Below are 22,223 nucleotides of genomic sequence, written 5' to 3'. Positions count from 1 at the left end.
GGGGTCTGCGTTCGCACCTGGTCCACAAAGTATGGAAATAAAAAATTTAAAAACTAAAATAAAATACGTTTACAAGTGTTTTTGATATAGATGTACATAATAATACTTTGATAAGTATGTTTTAACTTAAATAGGGATGGCATAATAAAATTATGAGGTGTTCGTTCGCACCTGACCTCCATACAATGGAAATATGTCACAAAGTTTAACAAGGTTTTTTTAAAAGGGGTGAGGGTCCACAATAACACCTTAACTTTAATCTTAATTCACGTTAGCTTTTATTTTTTTTTTTTAGTTGAATCATATTGTGTCGAATAAATTCACCTCATAAATTCACGTTCTTATTAAAGTTAAAGCCAAAAAAAAAAAAAAGTCGGAACTTTAGGCAATTCTCGACACAAATTTTGCATAAGTCTGTTTTTTCCCTTCTCAACTTGCACGCGGCACTCTTTCGAAAATAGATAAATAATAAAAAATAAGAACGTTACTTGTTATCGTGTCAAAAGAAGGAAAAAATCCTGCTCACGTGATTACGTATCTTTATAAAAACATTTGCATAACATTTTTATTTTTATTTATATATCTGTTTAAGCTTTTTTGTCGTGTCTTTACATTGCAATAGTACAACCCTGAATCCGAAGGCGCAATACTAAACCGTTCAATGCTGTAAAACTGAAACGAAGCTGTTCTGCTTGAAAAGGGCGCCATTTTCTTCTTATTCATATTTATATGGGGTCTGCGTTCGCGCCTGGCCTCCATAGAATGAAAATAGGCACAAACTTTAATAAAGACTTTTCATATCTTTCTGCGTAAGTATACTTTGATAATTATGTTTCAGTTTGAAGAAATATGGTATAATAAAATTATGGGGTGTTCGTTCGCACCTGACCTTCATAGAATGTTAACAAGGTTTTTTAATATAGATCCACAGAATATTGTGATAAGTGTTTCAGTGTGAACAGGTATGGTATAATAAATTATGGGGTTTATGTATTTTATTTTTACTTTCATCATATTTTGCTTTGGTTTTGATACCCCGAAATTCAACCCAAATTTACAACCCTTCCTGTTCATAACCTATCACACTTTCATAAATCAGAGTCCATTTTCTGTAGGCTGTTTTTGAACCCAGTCAACGACGGGTACTTTTGCTAGTATATATATATATATATATATATATATATATATATATATATATTATATATATATATATATGTGTGTGTGTGTGTGTGTGTGTGTGTGTGTGTGTGTGTGTGTGTGTGTGTGTGTGTTTATTTTTATTTATCTAGCATTTCTATTTATTTTACCTCCTGGTAAAAATATCGTGATTTTTTTTCGTGTCTTTTTTTTTTCGTATCTTTTTTTTTTTTTCGTGTATTTTTTTCGCTTTTCGATTTTTCATCTTATCATCTCCTTTCCGAACCAAAACTTCCTTCTTTGGTTTACGTTCTTCCCTTCGTCTTTTGCCTTCCTAGTTTTTATGTAACAAAAGCCCCCGGGCCCCCTCGCCTTGTACCCCCAGGCCCTGTTCGTATTCAATTAATCCTTTACCCCCTCCCCCGAAACTGTATTCTTGCATCAAATCCTCCGATTTGAGATTTAACGCTCGGTCATTAATCTACTTTCTTTTCCCGCCGAAAACATGATGTCCGCCATTTTTTTACTCTCCCAACCCAAGTTTGTTTCCAGTCTTTCTCTTTAACTACTTCCTCGGCAATTCCTCTGCCATAAAAACGGGACGATGAATTAAAAAAAAAATAGTGGAAGAATCCACACAACTTTATGTGGATTTCTTCGACTGCCAATCAGTCACGATGGAAATAGAATCGAGTCGTTAAACGCGTAAATTAAATGAACGCAGTAAACATCTTTGGAAAAGATTCGTCTCGTCGGTGGCTGTGTCAAGCTTAAGTATTTTCGTTGCTCTACCAAGCTCAAATTTGTAAATACCATTTTCTTTTATCAATTTTGAAATAGAATTGTCTTAGATCTGTTACTCTCAATTTCGAAATAGTATTTTATTCAATCTATTATCAAAATTTTGAAATAGAATTTTGTTTGATCTGTTAATTTCAATTTTGAAATAGCATTTTGTTTGATCTGCTTATCTTAATTTTGAAATAGCATTTTGTTTGATCTGTTAATCTTAATTTTGAAATAGCATTTTGTTTGATCTGTTAATCTTAATTTTGAAATAGCATTATGTTTGATCTGTTAATTTCAATATTGAAATAGCATTTTGTTTGATCTGTTAATCTTAATTTTGAAATAGCATTTTGTTTGATCTGTTAATTTCAATGTTGAAATAGCATTTTGTTTGATCTGTTAATTTCAATTTTGAAATAGCATTTTGTTTTATTTGTTAATTTCAATTTTGAAATATCATTTTTTTTTATCTGTTAATTTCAATTTTGAAATAGCATTTTGTTTGATCCGTTTATCTTAATTTTGAAATATCATTTTGTTTGATCTGTTAATCTTTTTTTTGAAATAGCATTTTGTTTGATCTGTTAATTTCAATTTTGAAATAGCATTTTGTTTGATCTGTTAATTTCAATTTTGAAATAGCATTTTGTTTTATCTGTTAATTTCAATTTTGAAATATCATTTTGTATATCTGTTAATTTCAATTTTGAAATAGCATTTTGTTTGATCTGTTTATCTTAATTTTGAAATAGCATTTTGTTTGATCTGTTAATCTTAATTTTGAAATAGCATTTTGTTTGATCTGTTAATTTCAATTTTGAAATAGCATTTTGTTTTATCTGTTAATTTCAATTTTGAAATATCATTTTGTATATCTCTTAATTTCAATTTTGAAATAGCATTTTGTTTGATCTGTTTATCTTAATTTTGAAATAGCATTATGTTTGATCTGTTAATTTCAATTTTGAAATAGCATTTTGTTTGATCTGTTAATCTTTATTTTGAAATAGCATTTTGTTTGATCTGTTAATTTCAATGTTGAAATAGCATTTTGTTTGATCTGTTAATTTCAATTTTGAAATAGCATTTTGTTTTATTTGTTAATTTCAATTTTGAAATATCATTTTTTTTTATCTGTTAATTTCAATTTTGAAATAGCATTTTGTTTGATCCGTTTATCTTAATTTTGAAATATCATTTTGTTTGATCTGTTAATCTTTTTTTTGAAATAGCATTTTGTTTGATCTGTTAATTTCAATTTTGAAATAGCATTTTGTTTGATCTGTTAATTTCAATTTTGAAATAGCATTTTGTTTTATCTGTTAATTTCAATTTTGAAATATCATTTTGTATATCTCTTAATTTCAATTTTGAAATAGCATTTTGTTTGATCTGTTTATCGTAATTTTGAAATAGCATTTTGTTTGATCTGTTAATCTTAATTTTGAAATAGCATTTTGTTTGATCTGTTTATCTTAATTTTGAAATAGCATTTTGTTTGATCTGTTTATCTTAATTTTGAAATAGCATTTTGTTTGATCTGTTAATCTTAATTTTGAAATAGCATTTTGTTTGATCTGTTTATCTTAATTTTGAAATAGCATTTTGTTTGATCTGTTAATCTTAATTTTGAAATAGCATTTTGTTTGATCTGTTAATTTCAATTTTGAAATAGCATTTTGTTTTATCTGTTAATTTCAATTTTGAAATATCATTTTGTATATCTCTTAATTTCAATTTTGAAATAGCATTTTGTTTGATCTGTTTATCTTAATTTTGAAATAGCATTATGTTTGATCTGTTAATTTCAATATTGAAATAGCATTTTGTTTGATCTGTTAATCTTAATTTTGAAATAGCATTTTGTTTGATCTGTTAATTTCAATGTTGAAATAGCATTTTGTTTGATCTGTTAATTTCAATTTTGAAATATCATTTTGTATATCTCTTAATTTCAATTTTGAAATATCATTTTTTTTTATCTGTTAATTTCAATTTTGAAATAGCATTTTGTTTGATCCGTTTATCTTAATTTTGAAATATCATTTTGTTTGATCTGTTAATCTTTTTTTTGAAATAGCATTTTGTTTGATCTGTTAATTTCAATTTTGAAATAGCATTTTGTTTGATCTGTTAATTTCAATTTTGAAATAGCATTTTGTTTTATCTGTTAATTTCAATTTTGAAATAGCATTTTGTATATCTCTTAATTTCAATTTTGAAATAGCATTTTGTTTGATCTGTTTATCTTAATTTTGAAATAGCATTTTGTTTGATCTGTTAATCTTAATTTTGAAATAGCATTTTGTTTGATCTTTTTATCTTAATTTTGAAATAGCATTTTGTTTGATCTGTTTATCTTAATTTTGAAATAGCATTTTGTTTGATCTGTTAATCTTAATTTTGAAATAGCATTTTGTTTGATCTGTTTATCTTAATTTTGAAATAGCATTTTGTTTGATCTGTTAATCTTAATTTTGAAATAGCATTTTGTTTGATCTGTTAATTTCAATTTTGAAATAGCATTTTGTTTGATCTGTTAATTTCAATTTTGAAATATCATTTTGTATATCTCTTAATTTCAATTTTGAAATAGCATTTTGTTTGATCTGTTTATCTTAATTTTGAAATAGCATTATGTTTGATCTGTTAATTTCAATATTGAAATAGCATTTTGTTTGATCTGTTAATCTTAATTTTGAAATAGCATTTTGTTTGATCTGTTAATTTCAATGTTGAAATAGCATTTTGTTTGATCTGTTAATTTCAATTTTGAAATAGCATTTTGTTTTATTTGTTAATTTCAATTTTGAAATATCATTTTTTTTTATCTGTTAATTTCAATTTTGAAATAGCATTTTGTTTGATCCGTTTATCTTAATTTTGAAATATCATTTTGTTTGATCTGTTAATCTTTTTTTTGAAATAGCATTTTGTTTGATCTGTTAATTTCAATTTTGAAATAGCATTTTGTTTGATCTGTTAATTTCAATTTTGAAATATCATTTTGTATATCTCTTAATTTCAATTTTGAAATAGCATTTTGTTTGATCTGTTTATCTTAATTTTGAAATAGCATTTTGTTTATCTGTTAATCTTAATTTTGAAATAGCTTTTTTTTATCTGTTAATCTATTATCAAAATCTGTTAATTTCAATTTTGAAATAGCATTTTGTTTCACTTGTTAATCTTAATTTTGAAATAGCATTTTGTTTGATCTGTTAATTTCAATTTTGAAATAGCATTTTGTTTGATCTGTTTATCTTAATTTTGAAATAGCATTTTGTTTGATATGTTAATCTTAATTTTGAAATAGCATTTTGTTTGATCTATTAATCTCAATTTTAAAACCACATGTTTGTTCTGTCAAACTTTTAGCCTGATTGATGTTTTTTTTTTATACGAATTAGTAGGACTTCAATGATTGATTTTGCGTAGCGGGGACAATGCATTCACATAAGGGGGACGACGATAAGACAATTATAATGACTAGCGGGACTTGTGGAAATTCCACAGGCGACTGATTCATATGTAATAAATTGATGTTGGCATTCTGTAGATATTCAGCGTAAATGGAGACGCTCTGATATTATTGTAGCTCTTTTGCTAAAACTGCAAAAGTATTTATTCAAGCTAGCACGAACGCCTGGCGTAGCTCGGTTGTAAAATACCCTTAAATATGATATTTTAATTCTTGCAGATTCCGTATATATTATAGGGTTAATGTTCTATCGATTTTTATCTATATATCTATAAAAGTGAACATGTGTGTGTGTCTGTGTATCTGTGTGTGTACATTTCCGGGAATCGGAAAAATGGAAGCATTTGGGAGCATCAGAATCGGAAAAATTAGTGCTTATTTTCCGATGCCAAATCGATTCTTTTGATTGCTATTTTTATTTGATTTTATTAAAGCAAAATCTCAAATTGCTGGTCAAATCTCGCTAGATACAGCCACTCTGATGAGTCGTAGACGACGAAACACGTGTCAGTGGATAATTACATTTTAAAAATAATATATATATATATACAGAGAGAGAGAGAGAGAGAGAGAGAGAGAGAGAGAGAGAGAGAGAGAGAGAGAGTAAGAGATAGATAGATATTCCATTTCTAAAAGCAGTTATGGTCTTTGATAGTTCGACATGAGACAAATTCGGCAATGTCTTTATTACGTTTGTAAATAAATTTGACCGGCGGACAAACGGACAAAAAAATGCGATTACCATCGGTGCGACTGCTTAGCTTTAAAAGGGGCGTCGTTTTCCAGCCTAGCCAATGTGTTACATATGAATGATTAAGGGGCCATTCTTTAAGTGCCCCATCGAATGTCGTTTAAAGGTTAAGAAGCGATTCCTAAGTATTCCAATGAGTTCTGTCATTTTATCTGATAGATCCGCCGCCCCTCCCTTATTAAGTAGGCGCCAAGCTACCAAAGCGTTCACATCTGTGACCAGTATACCCCCCGGGCATGTTTCTAAATGAAAACCTGTTGCTATGTTTTGTTCTCTCCCACTGCAAGAACAGGGTCGGAAAGTAGGATCAAGAAGTCAGCGCCCCCAAGGAGGGGCACTCTGACCTGCAAAAGATGCCTCAGCAGTCCCTTCGGCATTAGCAATAAATAACCTCTTCTAAAAGAGAAATGGCAAGGCCTGGGAGGTTGGACCTCCTAGAACTGCACAAAACTTAACTCCCACCGCAAAATCAACAGGTACCGGATCATTACAGGAATGGTCTAATCTCTTGATTTTGGGGCCTCAGGATAAAGATCCCGGGCTGTTGCTTCCAAATTGCAAATATTGTTGGAAATTTTTTCTCTCAGAACCAAAATGTCTTTTCTGAAATGTCGTTTTTACTGTTGAATAGGATGTAATGCTTGTCCTGTGCAGTTCTAGGAGGCCCACCCTCCCAGGCTTTACCTTCTCTATTTAGAATGATTAGTTTATGTCCAATTGCTCGGGGCTGGCCAAGAATTTTGCAGGCCAAAGTGTTCTTCAAGGTCGGCGCTACTCTTCAACCTTATTTCCTGGCTCTCGTGTCACATCTTTTCACCGTCGGAAAGAGAGAAGTCCATCAAATGAACTCACACGTTATGAGTTTTGTCGATTAAGTTTATTTTGTTATGACATCAGCCCTTTTCGTGTTAGTGACGTCATCTACATTGGTGCATGCTATTATCATTTTTTGTAATCTTACTTTATTTGCCCGTACGCCATTAATGCACGACACAATCGCCATTAACACTTTATTTCCCACTAAATCACCGAAGTTAAGCAATGATGAACCTGGCCAGTACCAGATGGGTGACCATTTGGGACTTTCAGGTGCTGCATGTACCGCGCCAAATCATAAGAAATCTCCAGGTTGGTATCTGGAGGCGCATTAATTCACTAGGAGAGGTATGCACCCCTAGTCTAAGTTAAAACATGCATCTAGGAGAAGGTAACTCTGATGACGTCGGCAGCAGGACGTTGAATGGCGATGGAGGAGGATGAATCTTTAGCAGATTAACGGTTCTATGGTATTAGGAGTTTGTATTTATTTGCTTCCCCACTGAGCAAATTAAGCACAAGGCCGTTTTAATGTGGAGAGAGGGGGAGGGGAGTCGACCAGCATCCCGTGGGGGAACTGGATAGTGGTAATTGATATGAAGAGTTTCTCCTATAGTGGTCTGATATGTGGGGTTGCCTCCACATATGGTCTTTGATTGCAGTATCCTCCGGAACAGATACTACACTTTGAACTTTGATTTTGGTCCGAAGGTCAAGCAATCCTTGATGGTATTAAGAGTTACGTTAATCGACTGCAGCTATGCGGATGATCTAAGGACAACGGATAGGTGCAAAGAGGCGAGTCAGATGCCACTGTGCTGGGGAAGGTAATGGTAACCCACCCCATGTATTCTGCCAAGTTTAAAATCATGTGATTGTCTTCAGAAAAATCGGACCAACAATAGATCGAAGCGTATGAAGAACACTAACCATGATTCCATCTACGGCATAAACATGCCATGAGATAAAAAGAAGACGCAAAGCATAAAGTTTGGTTCGTTGAAAAAAAAACAATACAAACTCACATTCAACATTTCAAAGACTAGACTCATGTTTAAGCTTAACCATATTACCTTTCATGCTTGCGTTTGTCTATTGTAATCTAAATAATTATAAAACTCAAATGACCTTGAACGGGTGTTGTAACTCAACATCCGGTTTACGACTTCTGGTTGCGCATGCGTACATAAACATATACCCATAACAGCGTAAACAAATAAACACAGATCGCTGGACCGGTTTCGTTCAAACAAACGGACGTCCTTAGAAAAGCGAATATCTTAAATTTATTGAATAAAAGACTTCAAGATATGGGAAGCAAACGCAAAACGTGATTACAAATAATACGTATAATCATCGACCTGTTTCATATATACGATAAATAATCAACGCGACAATAAAACATATTGTTTTACTCTGTACGTTTTCAGCGCCCCAGTTTTTTTTTTCGCGTTTAAATTATTCAAATATGCAATTGTTAATACTTTTTTTTTACACAGTGATCACCACTTATCAAGGCCCGGAAGCCACTCAGGGATAAGGGTTATTGCAAGTACATTACGTTAGTGTGGAGATTTGATGAAGTGTTTACTTAAGGGGGCGGTTCATTAGGAATTTGTTAACATTGGACTTGAACACATCCAAGTTGTAGTCCGGTGGGAAGCAGGAAGACGGAACAGAGTTCCACAGGCGTGCAGTTCTAAGAAAGAAACTTTGTTCATGAAATCCGCGTTTTGATTTAGGCACAGATAAAGAGTGGGGGAAAATTTTCACAGTGGATTCGGCTAGACGGGTGTTTTTCGTGAAAGATTGGCGAGGAGGTACCAGAGATTGGAGTTCAGACGAGCACCTGCCATGGAAATAACGATAAAACAAGGATAGGCTCGCAACGTCTCTTCTGTAGGAGAGAGGTTGCAGGGTAGAGAAAAGGGCATCCCCCACTAAGCCACGAAGTCTATTTTGTATTCTGTCAAGGCAGGATAGGCTTTTTTTTTGCAGCTCTTGCCCAGATATGGCAACAGTATTCCATCCTTGGACGTACTTGGCTTTTATATAGATAGAGAATTGCATCAGTAGTGAGATATCTTCTGGAGCGGTAGAAGGATCCCACCATCTTTCCAGCGACCTTGGCAACAGACTTGATGTACGTGTTCCATTTAAGATCAGGAGTAAAGGTCAAACCCAGAACCTTGTCAAAACACGGGGCCTCACCCAGACAAGAGCCATCCATCACAATTGATGCCAGATGGGGATCAGAGCGTTGATGATGTAAGGATAGGAGTTTGGTTTTGGATGCATTAAAGGTAACCAGCCACATCTTCCCCCACTGAACCACGCGCTCGAGATCAGAGGAGAGAGAATCAGAGAGAACTTTGTCATTTACAGCCTTTGATGTGTTGCCGTAGATGGTCGTGTCATCAGCATAGATGTCAACGAATGATTTAAGTATGTGTTTAGGGAGGTCATTGATGTAGATCAGGAAGAGAGTTGGGCCTATGATTGACCCCTGAGGGACTCCAGCATTTATATTGCAGGCCTCCGATTTTTGTCCATCTATCACTACTCTTATGAGCCTATCGGAGAGAAATGATTTAATGATTGAGAAAACATTTCCAGTTATACCGTAGCTGGAAATCTTGTGAAGTAGACCCTTATGCCATACCTTGTCGAAGACCTTTGATATATCAAGAGCAATTTCCCTAGAAATGAAGCCTTTGTCAAGAGATTCACTAATCCTGTGGGATATAACCGTCAGCACATCTTCGGTAGATCTTGCAGATCGGAAACCATATTGTGTGTCACTAAGAAGGTTATTCCTGCTGAGGTGGTTGACTATTTCTCTATTTAATATGGATTCCAGCAACTTACTCATAACACACAGGAGACTTATTGGTCTGTACTGAGAGGGAGATGACTTATCACCTGAATTCTTAAATACAGGGCAAACTGATGAGGTCATCCAGGGAGTCGGAAAGCACTTCTCCTTAAGGCAGCGCTTAAACAGTTTCGTAAGTATGAGAGCAAGTTCTGGTTGAAGCTTTTTTAACACTATAATTGGGATGCCATCAGGGCCAGTTGCGTTACTGGAATCTAGGTTCTTGATTAGCTGGTTTTTTTACATCGTTCATTTCCGTATTACGTTTAAGTTATTTTCACGCAATTTTCTTACAAATAAATCTACTTTAACCCGTTGCCAACCATAAGAGCATTTTATAACGGCGATTTACCCACCATCTTTAAAAAACATTCATACATTTTCTTCAACACTACCAGCATGAATAAATAACCCCGAAAATATGTTTTTTTAATTACGTTACAAATAAATAATCAACGCGACAATAAAACATATTGTTTTACTGTGTAGGTTTTCAGTGTCCCAATTGTTTTTTTTTTTTCGCGTTTAAATCAAAAGATATATCCAAATTTGAATTTTACTTTAAGTAATATGGTATCTGTTCAGTTCACATTCACCTAAAAGTATGGCAAACCACTTATAATTCAATGGTTATAAGTTGTTGTTTTTTTCAAAAATAAAAAATTATAAACAGAACGACTAATCTATCTATATTCTTTTTTTCATTTTTAATATACTTTCATAGAAATGTTTCTGCTATGCCACAAAAAACTATTTTCTTTACGTCACAAGTGTTACGCTCAAACATTAATTCCATAGCTAATATAACATACTTACCCAACAAGTCACGGGTAGCCTATTATATATATATATATATATATATATATATATATATATATATATATATATATATATAGTATGAGTATTAATCCACTTTTAAGAAGCACGGGACAATGGAATTCAAAATGTTAGATTAGAAAGAACAATCACGTGCGAATTTGTGAATTGTTTAAAATAAACAGATCTTTACTTATTTAAAGTTTCAAATTTTCGGCTTATAAAAAAGCCTTCATCGGGATGAAAAAAACAACACAATATATATATATATATATATATATATATATATATATATATATATTCTTTTCTTACGTGCCATGATGTCGTTTTAGCAGAGTGGTTGTGTATTGTAAGTCTAGTAGTAAGCGCTGTTAAAGTACAGAATAGGTACAAAACACCCTCCCCTCCCCATCTTAAGAATGGCTTTTTAAATAATAACTTTATTATTTCAGCACGGATAACTCTCTGCATGTTAAAAATTAATATAAATAATACTCATCGCAATAAGTGAAAGGCTCATTTCTACCGGAAATTAAATGGCGGACAGTCTCGCAGTTACGAAAATATTTTTATTTTATTTAATATTTTTATAATTCGCAATGTTAAATTATTTTAATAACATGCAAACATTTCTTGACTTTAAAGATAGATTTTCTGAAAATTTCAAATAAATTGGTAATGTAGAAATATGATTTTATCGACTTTGAACGAACCAAGAATTACATATATATATATATATATATATATATATATATATATATATATATATATATATATATAAATATATATATATATATATATATATATATATATATATATATAGCATATGTATGTATATATGTATATGTGTCAGGTCATGTCATATGCTACTGCTGGTACCATGTAACCCAGTACTACCTGCCTCATGGTCGGGTCACCGGCGACTAAACTGGTTCCCCCACCAGACTTGTTTGGTGAGGCGGGCGGCTAGTCTCTTTGGAGGATTAAAAACAAGACCTTCCAAAGGGCGAATGAACTCCTTTTCTGGGTCAACGGCCAACTAGCACCGTGTATATTTGTGTGTGTGTATATGTGTATTGGGGTGGAGAGGGCTCCCGTAAGCCGTGGTGAAGGCAACCTTTCTAGGAGAAGCAAATCTCTGATTTAAAAAAAAAACATAAAGCGGGAGACCAGTACCCGCATTAAGCTGGTCTGCAGTTTAATTTGTTGCTGGCTATCTTGCTCTTGCTCGTTGCTGGATCTCAACATTTTGAACCGAGAGAGAGACTTAGCTGTCGTACAAAGCTAAGACTCTGTAACATCATCTTTGTATGGATACTCCCTCAGGCATTTGGGCTCATGGATTTTAAATGTCTGAGGGAGTGGCACTCGTCTGACAAGACGTTGCAATCATCATATATATATATATATATATGCATTTTTTTTTGCTATTATAATATAAAGTTTGACTTTGTCACCGTCTCAAATTTTAACGTCATGACGTCATCTCTAGTAAACTTTTCCAATTTAACGACTTAGGCTGCAACGCTATCTGTTTTGGTTTTGATTTTAGCTGATGGCACCCAAGACATATTTTTTTAAAACTTTTGAAATCTTTACTATATATTGGCTACAATATAATAATCATTAGAATAAATAGGAAATTTGCATGAATTAAAATATATTTAAACGTATTTTACAACCGGCTCATATTGGGTACAATATGATAACCAATAAAGAATTAGTTCAATAATAATAAATACGAAATCTGCATGAAATTTAAATCTCATATATAAACATATCTTACGACCGGGAAACGCCCAGCGGTATTCTAGTTTTTATTTAAAAAATTCTTTTAACTATTTTTCATGCTAAACAAAGTTTGTTGCCACTTAGAACGTAAGAGGCTACTATTTGGGATTGTGTCTAACAGGTAACTGGGAAAAGTTGAACAGCGAGATCTTTGTTTACTTTACATTTAAACTTCGGCAAGTCAGTACAGTAAGTGAAGCAGGAAACGGGGAGAGAATTACGCCGAAAGGGGGCACAAGTGCTATCAGATTATCAGAGCGCACTCAAATAAAATACTTCTAAGACAAGTATGGGGATGCGTCAGGGGTTAGTGCTTGCCTGATAATGTGGAAACTATTAGGGAAAGATTCCCATGTTAGGAGGGGAAGGCCATTTTCTAGCCGTCTGATACTCGGTTGGCTTTGAATACGTTTCCTATTAAAGGATAAAGATCTTTTTATTCCAAACATCGAATACCTTACAATAGGTTAATAGGGCCCTTTATAAATGTGTTTTCTTTTTTTTATATAATGTTTTTTTTTATATAATGTTTTTAACGTGATATTTTCGTTTCTTCTGTGTTTTAGATCAGAAATGAAATCCAGGGATGAAGTATTTCTGGGATTTTCCAGATGTTTTTTTTTCCGGACAAATGTTTCCCCCTAAATTTTTAACTCTTTCTCCCCCCCCACCCCTGCTAACTTTTCAGACCCCAAATCAGACTCGTCTAGACTTTAATTTCATCGTAAAATAAAACTTGATTGATATTATGGTTTCAAATGTCGAAATAAGATTGCACTAGCTGGAATATAAACGAAGCTTCCCTTGTGGACCCTTGTCCCCCGGATGACATAAAACTCTTCAAATACTCGAACGTGCCCCTTTCCTTTCGGCCTGCGTTCATCCGTGTCTAATCTAGATAATTATCCCAAAAGAGACATTATCTTTTGCTGGAAGCCTTCTTCTGGGGTGAAAACCTAATTTAAATGTGAAAAAAAAAAAAAAAAAAAGTTGATTTGATATTTGATATTTGAGAATGTTATTTTTTCTTGAAATTCGAGAAATCCACGAACTTTTACGATGTTCGAAATGTTTTGAGTGTTTTTTTCTTCTCTCTTTTTAGTGTTAGATATTCTTTCTGTGTTTTCGACAGTGTCACCGTCTTGTATTTCGTCTTTGTGACGGTCCTATTGTGGTACCAATCCTGGCCGTATGTGCCGCTCAAGCATTTGGTATCGTATTCTGGACTACTTAACACTACATGTGGCACGGGCGTGCCGTGGAATAAACCCCGCATTAAGTGTATTCCGATGACACGACAATAGTTCCGATTAGTATATATCTTTCAATCGTAACTTTCTTTGTTGCAGAGTCAAATTCTAGTCACAGCACCAAACGTGGCCACGTTTGAAAAATATTAAGTTGATACGAAAGTTCTTGCAAAATTTTGATTTTTAATTTCAAATAATAAATTTTCAAATAAACTTTCGTTATAATACCTTTACTTTATATATTATTTAAAAGATCATTTTTTTCGTTCTATCCAATCGTTTAGATTACAATCGTTTTAAAACAATTGTGTCTTCTTTTCAGAACGTTGAATACAAGATGGAAAAAAGCAAATTCACACAATTTTCATATTTCTTATTTCAATTCAAGCTAGGCCAAAAAGCTGCTGAAACAGCTTGCATTATAACGAAGCATTTGCCCCCAGGAATCATTACTGAACGCAGAGGACAATGGTGGTTTTAGAATTTTTTTGGCAAAGACGAGAGCCATGAAGATGATGAACGTAGTGATCAGTCATCGGATGCTGACAACGATCAAATAAAAGCTTTAGTCGAAGTCAATCTACGTACACCTGTTCGAGAATTTGCTTCTGAATTAGATTAACGTATACGACGATTTCCAACCACTTGATAGATTGGAGAGATTAAAAAAAAAATAAAAACGATAAATGGGTGCCTCCGAATTGAACGACAACCAAAAAAAAATGCCGCTATGAAGTGTCATCTTCCCTTCTTTTACGCAACATGAACGACCCGTTTCTGTGTTTTGATTTGCGATCAAAAGTGGCTTCTTTGCGACAAGTGAAAATGCCTAGTTCAGTGGTTATACGTCGATGAAGCTTCACAACGCTTCCCAAAGCAAGAGTTGCACCAAAAGAAGGTCACACTTACTGTTTGGAGGTTTGCGACCGGTATCATCTATTACAGTTTTTTTTATGCAGGCGAAACCATTACGGCGGACAAGTACTGTCAATGGATGAAACGCATCAGAAACTTCGACAACAACACCCAGCATTAGTCAACAGAAAAGCCTAATTCTCCTCCACGACAATGCCCAACCCCACGTTGCTAAACCGACCTGCAGAAGTTGAACGAATTGAGCTACGAAACTCTGACTCATCCGCCATACTCTCCAGACCTTTCGCCTACCGACTACCACTCTTTCAAGCAGCTTTTCGGCCTAGTTTGAACTGGAACAAGAAAATCGTGCGGATTTGAATTTTGTCCATGCTATTGAAAAGCCTGCAAAAAAAAATGAATGAGGAGATAGAGAACGGTAACAAAGAACCCGATTCTATAGAGTGAAAAACGCGCTTTAACATGATATATAACTTGACAATATATATCAATGAATTATTAATTCAGAAATTATAATTAGCAGTAACATATGTGAGAAAACGATATTGTTTTTCCACCCACCTAATATATATATATATATATATATATATATATATATATATATATATATATATATATATGAATACGAATGAACCCTTTTTCGGGGTCAACAGCCAACTAGCACCGTGTGTGTTTGTGTGTGTTTGTGTGTATGTATGTGTGTGTTGGGATTGAGAGGGCTCATACAAGCTGTGGCGAAGGAAACCTTTCTAGGATAATCAAATCTCTGATTTAAAAAACCATAAAGCGGGAGACCAGTGCCCGCATTAAGCTGGTCTGCAGTTTAACTTGTTGCTGGCTATCTTGATCTTGATTGTTGCTGGATCTAAAAATTTTGATCCGTGATAGAGACTTAGCTGTCGTACAAAGCTAAGACTCTGTAACATCATCTGTGTATAGATACTCCTTCAGGCATTTGTCTATTAAAATGGTCCTGTAGCGATAGAAGTCATTTTTGGGCTGATGGACTTTAAGTGTCTGAGGGAGTGACATTCGTCTGACAAGACGTTGCAATCACACACACACACAGACACAGACACACACACACACACACACACACACACACACACATATATATATATATATATATATATATATATATATATATATATATATATATATATATATATATATATATATATACAAAAATTCGACCGTTTTGTATTTTACCATTTTTGGATTTTTACCCTTCACCGGACTATCCATTCATGTGAAATCTTTTTATTATTTTTCTTTTGCCTCCTGTTCCCCTTACCTCACCCTTTTTTCAACCAAGTAAGATCTTTGACTTACTTGTAGTTTCATTAAATACTTTTATATGCAAAATCCGATCCTGCATTTTGCTAATTCCTGCCCTCTGATGAGAAGGAGAGTATTTCTTCGAAACTCCGCGGATTAAGGACTATCCACTTATCTTGTGCTTCCTTTTTTAAAACTAAATATGTTTTTAACTCTTTTTCAAGATGTCTTTTAACATATTTTATTAATCATTTGTTCATATTATAAGCTCTATTTCCTTTTCGGTTTTATTGAGCTTTTTATATCTGGCTGGGTTTATTTTACTTGTAAATATTAACTCTTTAATATTTATAACATATTTTAAGTTTACCATTTTGATTACCTCAGTAAACTTATTGTAACTTTTATATATATATATATATATATATATATATATATATATATATATATATATATATATATATATTTAAAAGATGGAATTGCTCGATTACCAAAGACCTATTTTTGATTTTATATGCTAGGCCTTACTGCTTGTGCGGTTATAATAGCTTGAATTTAAGTTTAAAATGAAAAAGTCAATTATCATGGTGCAATTGTGCTTTGAACAATAACATTCATTTCGAACGCGCCCCTGTCATATCAAAGAATCTACCATTGATTCTTTCAGCTTTTTATTTATTTATTTGCGAACTCTTATCCTCATTTTTTGTTATAGTTGTTGTTTCACGACGTTTCGTCCGACTATTCCTCTGGCATTCGTCAGGTTGTTTACCGTGACGGGATAGGGATACTGAATCTTTTAACTGCATCTTCAGTGATTATTGCTTTTAATAGTTGTCATCTCACCACGTTTTTGTTAACTAATCCTCAGCCCGGCTTTGGGTAGGATTGAAACCGCTATCTTCAGACAATGCTCACCTGGAACTGCAGAGATTCAACGTCTTTATCCACTGCGCCACAATCCCAAAACGTGGTGAGAAGGCAACAACTGTAACACTAATTAATGAAGATAAAATTAAAAGATTCAGCATTTTTATCCCCTCGCGGTTAACAACCTAACGAAGGCCAGAGGAATAGTTGGTTGAAACGCCGTAAAAAAAAAAAAGAACAACAACTATAAAACTTGTGTGGTAATAAAACTTCTCAAATGCACTTGTGACGTTAGGCTGTGTAAGGTGTTAACTTTGGTCAAAATCATCTGTTCTTTCTTTCAATGGATTTTTTTTCGATTATTCGATAAGATAATCGAAATAATCCGATTAAAGATGATATGCTGATACAAAATCTATCTAAGAACACTGCCAGGCACATAAAGTATCTTCTTGTGAAATTTCATAAAAATCGGCCTAACCGTTTTCGAGTCCATAGGAAACGGACTCACACCCACAATGTTCTTTTTATATAAGAGTAGATATAGATAAATGTGTGTATTGTTGGCAATTGCTGTGTATTATCAGGTTAACAGACAAGAAAGCGCGCGTCGCTTCTCTAAAATCGATTATGTTCTTCTCTTTGATTCCCGTACGCTTGTGCAACCCGAAACCAGTATTCCTTCAACATATCTTGCCCTGTCTCGTGCTAAGCAGCCTCCATGCACGCCCCATCGCCTTTCTGCATTTCTACCCCGATGTAGACCCCCTCCCCACACGCACACATTTCAAAATCCCTAATCTCCTATCACTTCCCCAAAGCACCGACCTTTCTTGATATTCGGGGTGACGTTGTGATAACGCGAGATTAATGATGTCCACGTCAGAGATTAACGATATACACGTCACTCGAGAGAATATCGGCCAATGAAAGCAAGCCTGAATTTGATTGGACCAGAGACAACAGATTACTCACTCTCTAGTGACGTCAGACGTGATCTAAAAAATAAAAATAAATAAATAAATATATGGCAAACAATAATATCAGAGTCATGGTTTCAGACCTGTGCTTAGATGTATCCAAGCGATTTTTTTGATTCTTTTAAAGTCATCTTGCAGATTACCACTTAGGCATAAGGAGTTACAAATTGGGACCATGTTTAAAGGGGAACTATGTAGGGAGTTGAGCAGCGAGATGTCCTCTTTAGGTCTATTTTGTCGAACTCTGGAATTATGTGCAGAATTTCGAACGGAACCCTTTATTAAACCCATGAGGGTAGCATGCTCTTGTTCCGTCAGCCATGACTGGGTATAAATAATTTGCAAATTTGTTTTAAGTGTTGCTCGCACTTGGAATTGAACCTTCAACCTCCAAAAGAATGTAATATAATCGATTTTACCAAATACTTGCAGACCTTATTAATAGCAGATGAAGGATAGATGGCTAGCGAAGGTATTAGCAGCAACAGCAGCCGTTTGAGCACGTATGCAAATTAGCAAGTGTATGCGGACTTGCATTACAAACAAATATAAAGAAGGACAGTACGTTATTGAGGAGAAGAAAAAAAAGCACCGAGCGAGATGGACGTGTGGCTCCATGGTGTTGAGAGAGACTTGTTGAGAAGCAGTGTAGGGGATAAAGTGCCTATGACTTCAACTCAGTCATGGTTGACAATAGATTACTCACTCTCCGATGACGTCAGACGTGGTCCAAAACGAACTTTTGTTTGGAAAAATAAACACACCAAACAATACTATTAGAACCATGGTTTCCAACCTGTGCTCAGATGGATCCAAGCGATTTTATTTCCTGTATCTTTCTTTGTCTTTTTTTTTTATTCACGTCCAAACAAGGTATATTGCCACTTGGATGTAAAGAGCAAAAATTTGGGATCGTGTTTACAGGGGCATTATGTAGGGAGTTGAGCAGCGAGATATCTTCTTCATGTGTATCTTGTGGAACTCGGGAATTTTTATGTCGAACTCATGAATCTGTACAGAATTTCGAACGGAACCCTTTATTTAATCCACGAGGGTAGCATGCTCTCGTTCCGTCAGCCATGAGTGGGTAGAAATAATTCGCAATTGTGTTTTTAGTGTCGCCCGCGCTGAGGATTGAACCTTCAACCTTTAAAAGAATGTAACTTATAGATGAACTAGCAGGGGTGCCCGGCGTTGCTCGGGTGTTTGGAGGTGTATGCTGTGCAAAAAAAGCAAAAAAACAAAAAAAATGGTTAATTTTTTAAAACTTTGACCCCTATTATGACCCCTTAAAATTTATAGTTTCGGGCTCAAATCACTTTATTAAGTTAGATCCAGGTTCAAGGAACCTATATCTAAAATTTCAAGTGTCTAGACCCAAAATTGTCGGAGGAGTTTGGTAGAGTTCTTAAAGGTCAAATCGTTGAAATTTGACCCCTTAACAGCCAAATTTCTGGCTGACACCCGTCACATCGATTTTCCCAAATCTCAGTACCCGGTATTTCAAATTTCGAGTCTATAGACTAAAAATCGACAGAGTTATTGCGTAGGGAAATGTACACAGACAGACAGACACACAGACACACAGACAGACAGACAGACAGACACGTTCACTTTTATAGATATATAGATTTTGAAAAATGCTTGTGGACCCATGGCGTAGTGGATAAAGTACTTAGGACTTCTAGTCAGTCATGGCCGACAAAAATAAAAAGAAAGAAAGAAAGAACACGCTATACTTGTAGATTAAATAAAGGTTTCCGTTCGAAATTCCGTGATGATTCCAGAGTTCGACAGAATGATACCAGAGTTTAACAAGATACACCTGAAGAAGGTCGGTGGTTACATCGGCCGAAACGTTGTGCGAATAACACTCAAGATGAGAACGGGAGTTCGAAGACTCCAAATAATACGAATTATCAACCTTTGTCTCCAAAATTCAGAGACATGGTCGTAATTACCGGACAATTTCAAGAAAAAGAGTGACGCATCAACTGATGTTTGAACACCTTGAAAACTGTAAAAAAAAAAAAAAAAAAAAAAAGTGAAGTATGCATGGTCCCCCGTGAGTGCACGTTTTAATATTTTTTTAATAGAAAATATAGACTTTTAATATCAGTGTCAGTGCTACAAAAAAAAAAAAAATGGAACTGAACTTTATATATGTGTACAGATTTATCTTTTTTTTTTTTTGAATTTGTTTTCTTCTATTTCTTTCCAGTTGGACGTACGAATCCTAATTTGAAGGCCCGAAACGGTAATTCCCTGTTATTTTTTTCTATTTTACTTGTTCGCATATGAATCGATTTTAATCACCAAAAATTCACAAAATAATGAATATTAAAATCGATATTTAGAATTAGTTTTCATTATGTTTCGTTTAAAAATCGTTCGCCAAAAAACAAAAACAAAAAAACAAAAAAAAAACGCATGTTTTTAAGATGGCTTAGTTTTTATATAAAACAAATTAAGGCACGACAAATATACGTCTAGGGACGACAATTACTCCTATTAATTTTTTTATTGGTGTGGTATTTTAGCACGACAAATAAAGAAATTAAAGCACGGCAATTGCTCCTGCTGATTTTTTTTTTTATTTGTGTGATATTTAAGCACGATGAATTAAGGCACGACAAATGTTCAGGGACAAATGACCTTACCGATTGTTTATTTGTGTAAATTCCTTATTTGTGACAACTGCTTCTGTCGATTCTTATTTTGTATGATATTTAGGCACAACAAATTACGGCAAGACAAATTAAGTCACGGCAAATGTACGACCAAGCACGACAACTGCTCCTAGAAGAAAGAAAAAAGAAGAGGAGGTTAAAAAGAAAAGAAACAAATGAACAATAAAATGGTAAGGAAAAGAAAGAAGGGAAGAAGAAAAAAGGGAAATAAAAAGAAGAGATATATTAAGAAGGCAAAAAATAAAGGTAGAAGGGAAAATCTTAGATATATTTTGTATCGGAATGCCTCCGATAAGTATAAAAATCGATAATTGAAAAAACTTCGATTAAAGAAATCCGATTTTTACAGAAACTTAACACCCTTATACAACCTAACATCAGAAGTACATATTAGGAATTTTATACACTGGACACAAGTAAAATCAACAGTAAGTTCTTTGATAAGACAGGGGCGCGTTCGAAATGAATGTTTCTGTTTAGAGCACAATTGAACCACGATACTTGACTTTTACATTTTAAACTTCAATTCAAGCCATTACATAAAATAATTGTATGACATGAACAGCAGGTTCTCTACAGTGCAATGTAGACTAAAATGTATTGTGGACTAAGTCACTGTGGGGAGGCATGTGAAGCTTCCTCCCTGGTGCACAGCGATGGGTTCGCAACCAGAGCAGGCAATCAATCGATTTGATTGAAAAATAGTCGATTTCAACGATTTTGATGACAATAAAAATATGGGAGTGTGAAACATTCGTTGATCATCATTCGATCCCGGGCAACGTCGGGTCACCTTGCTAGTAAGAGAATAAGAGAAGTAGAAGATAAGGAAGATATCAAGAAAAAACTGAAAAAAAAAATGACGATGAAAAGAAAGAAAATAGGAGGAGCCCCCCTCTTTCTCCTCCTCCTCCTCCTCCCTCTCTTCGCTAAAATTTTTTGAAACGCTAATTAATCAAGCACTAGTCCACCACCTCGCAAAAGATAATCTTCTCGATGACAAACAATACGGATTTATGCAATGTGGTTCCACTGCAGATATTTTAATAGTCATTTTGAATGCGTATACGATGCACTGGATAAGGCGCGCGAAGCCAGGGTTGTAGCTCTTGATATATCCAAGGCCTTTGATAAAGTCTGGCCCATATACTCAGTCACGTGATTGAGAGCTGGCTTGTGATTAGACAAGCCAGGGAGAAAATGGATTTCAAATCTTGAGTCGAGAGAATTAGCTTCTGCCTGTGATTGTAGCTAGTTTCAGCTGCTACAGGCTGCTAATGAAAATTAAATCATACTGTATAACTGAACGAATGCTAAATATAATTAGATCTTTCTTAGATAATAGGACCATACAGATTATCATTAATGGACGTACATCCAAACAGCATAACATTAATGCGGGAGTGCCTCAGGGGTCGATCCTTGGACCACTATTATTCCTGATATTCGCTAACGACCGCTTGATAATATTGCATCCGAGATGGGTATATTTGCTAATCATATAACGCTCTATAACATGCATGAGGGAAGAACAGATGTACACAAATCTAAGGCAATGACAGAATCGTTAGAAAATGACCTCCAGATCATTATGGAATAGGCCCGCAAATGGATGGTGACATTTAATGCTAGTAAGACTCTTTAACGATTACAAGAAGCCTTTTCAATCACTGATGTCCATAACAAATAGCCCATCTGAGAATTCTTCCTTCAAACTCCTCGGCCTAACATTCACGGGCAATATGAACTTGAACAAATACACTGAGGACATTGCAAAGGCTGCTGCAAAGAAGGTGGGTTCCCTCTATCGTGCTAGAAGACTA

At 34.3% G+C, this 22,223-nt stretch overlaps 1 protein-coding gene across 1 annotated transcript in view; it reads left to right on the top strand.

Annotated features, from left to right (window-relative positions):
- The window catches only part of LOC145269840 (neuromedin U receptor homolog nmur-2-like), a 296,276-nt gene that overhangs the window by 130,631 nt on the left and 143,422 nt on the right, over positions 1 to 22,223 (top strand). Inside the window, exon 2 of the mRNA XM_080125557.1 lies at positions 19,932 to 19,967. The gene's annotated coding sequence lies outside the window, so the exon portion shown is untranslated. The remainder of the gene's footprint in view (positions 1 to 19,931; positions 19,968 to 22,223) is intronic.

The sequence above is a fragment of the Euprymna scolopes genome, chromosome 45, assembly GCF_053919585.1.
Source record: "Euprymna scolopes isolate OS-2025 chromosome 45, ASM5391958v1, whole genome shotgun sequence".
NCBI lineage: Eukaryota > Metazoa > Mollusca > Cephalopoda > Sepiida > Sepiolidae > Euprymna > Euprymna scolopes.
Note: the sequence above shows the minus strand (reverse complement) of the source record. Positions and strands in the feature narration are given on the sequence as shown.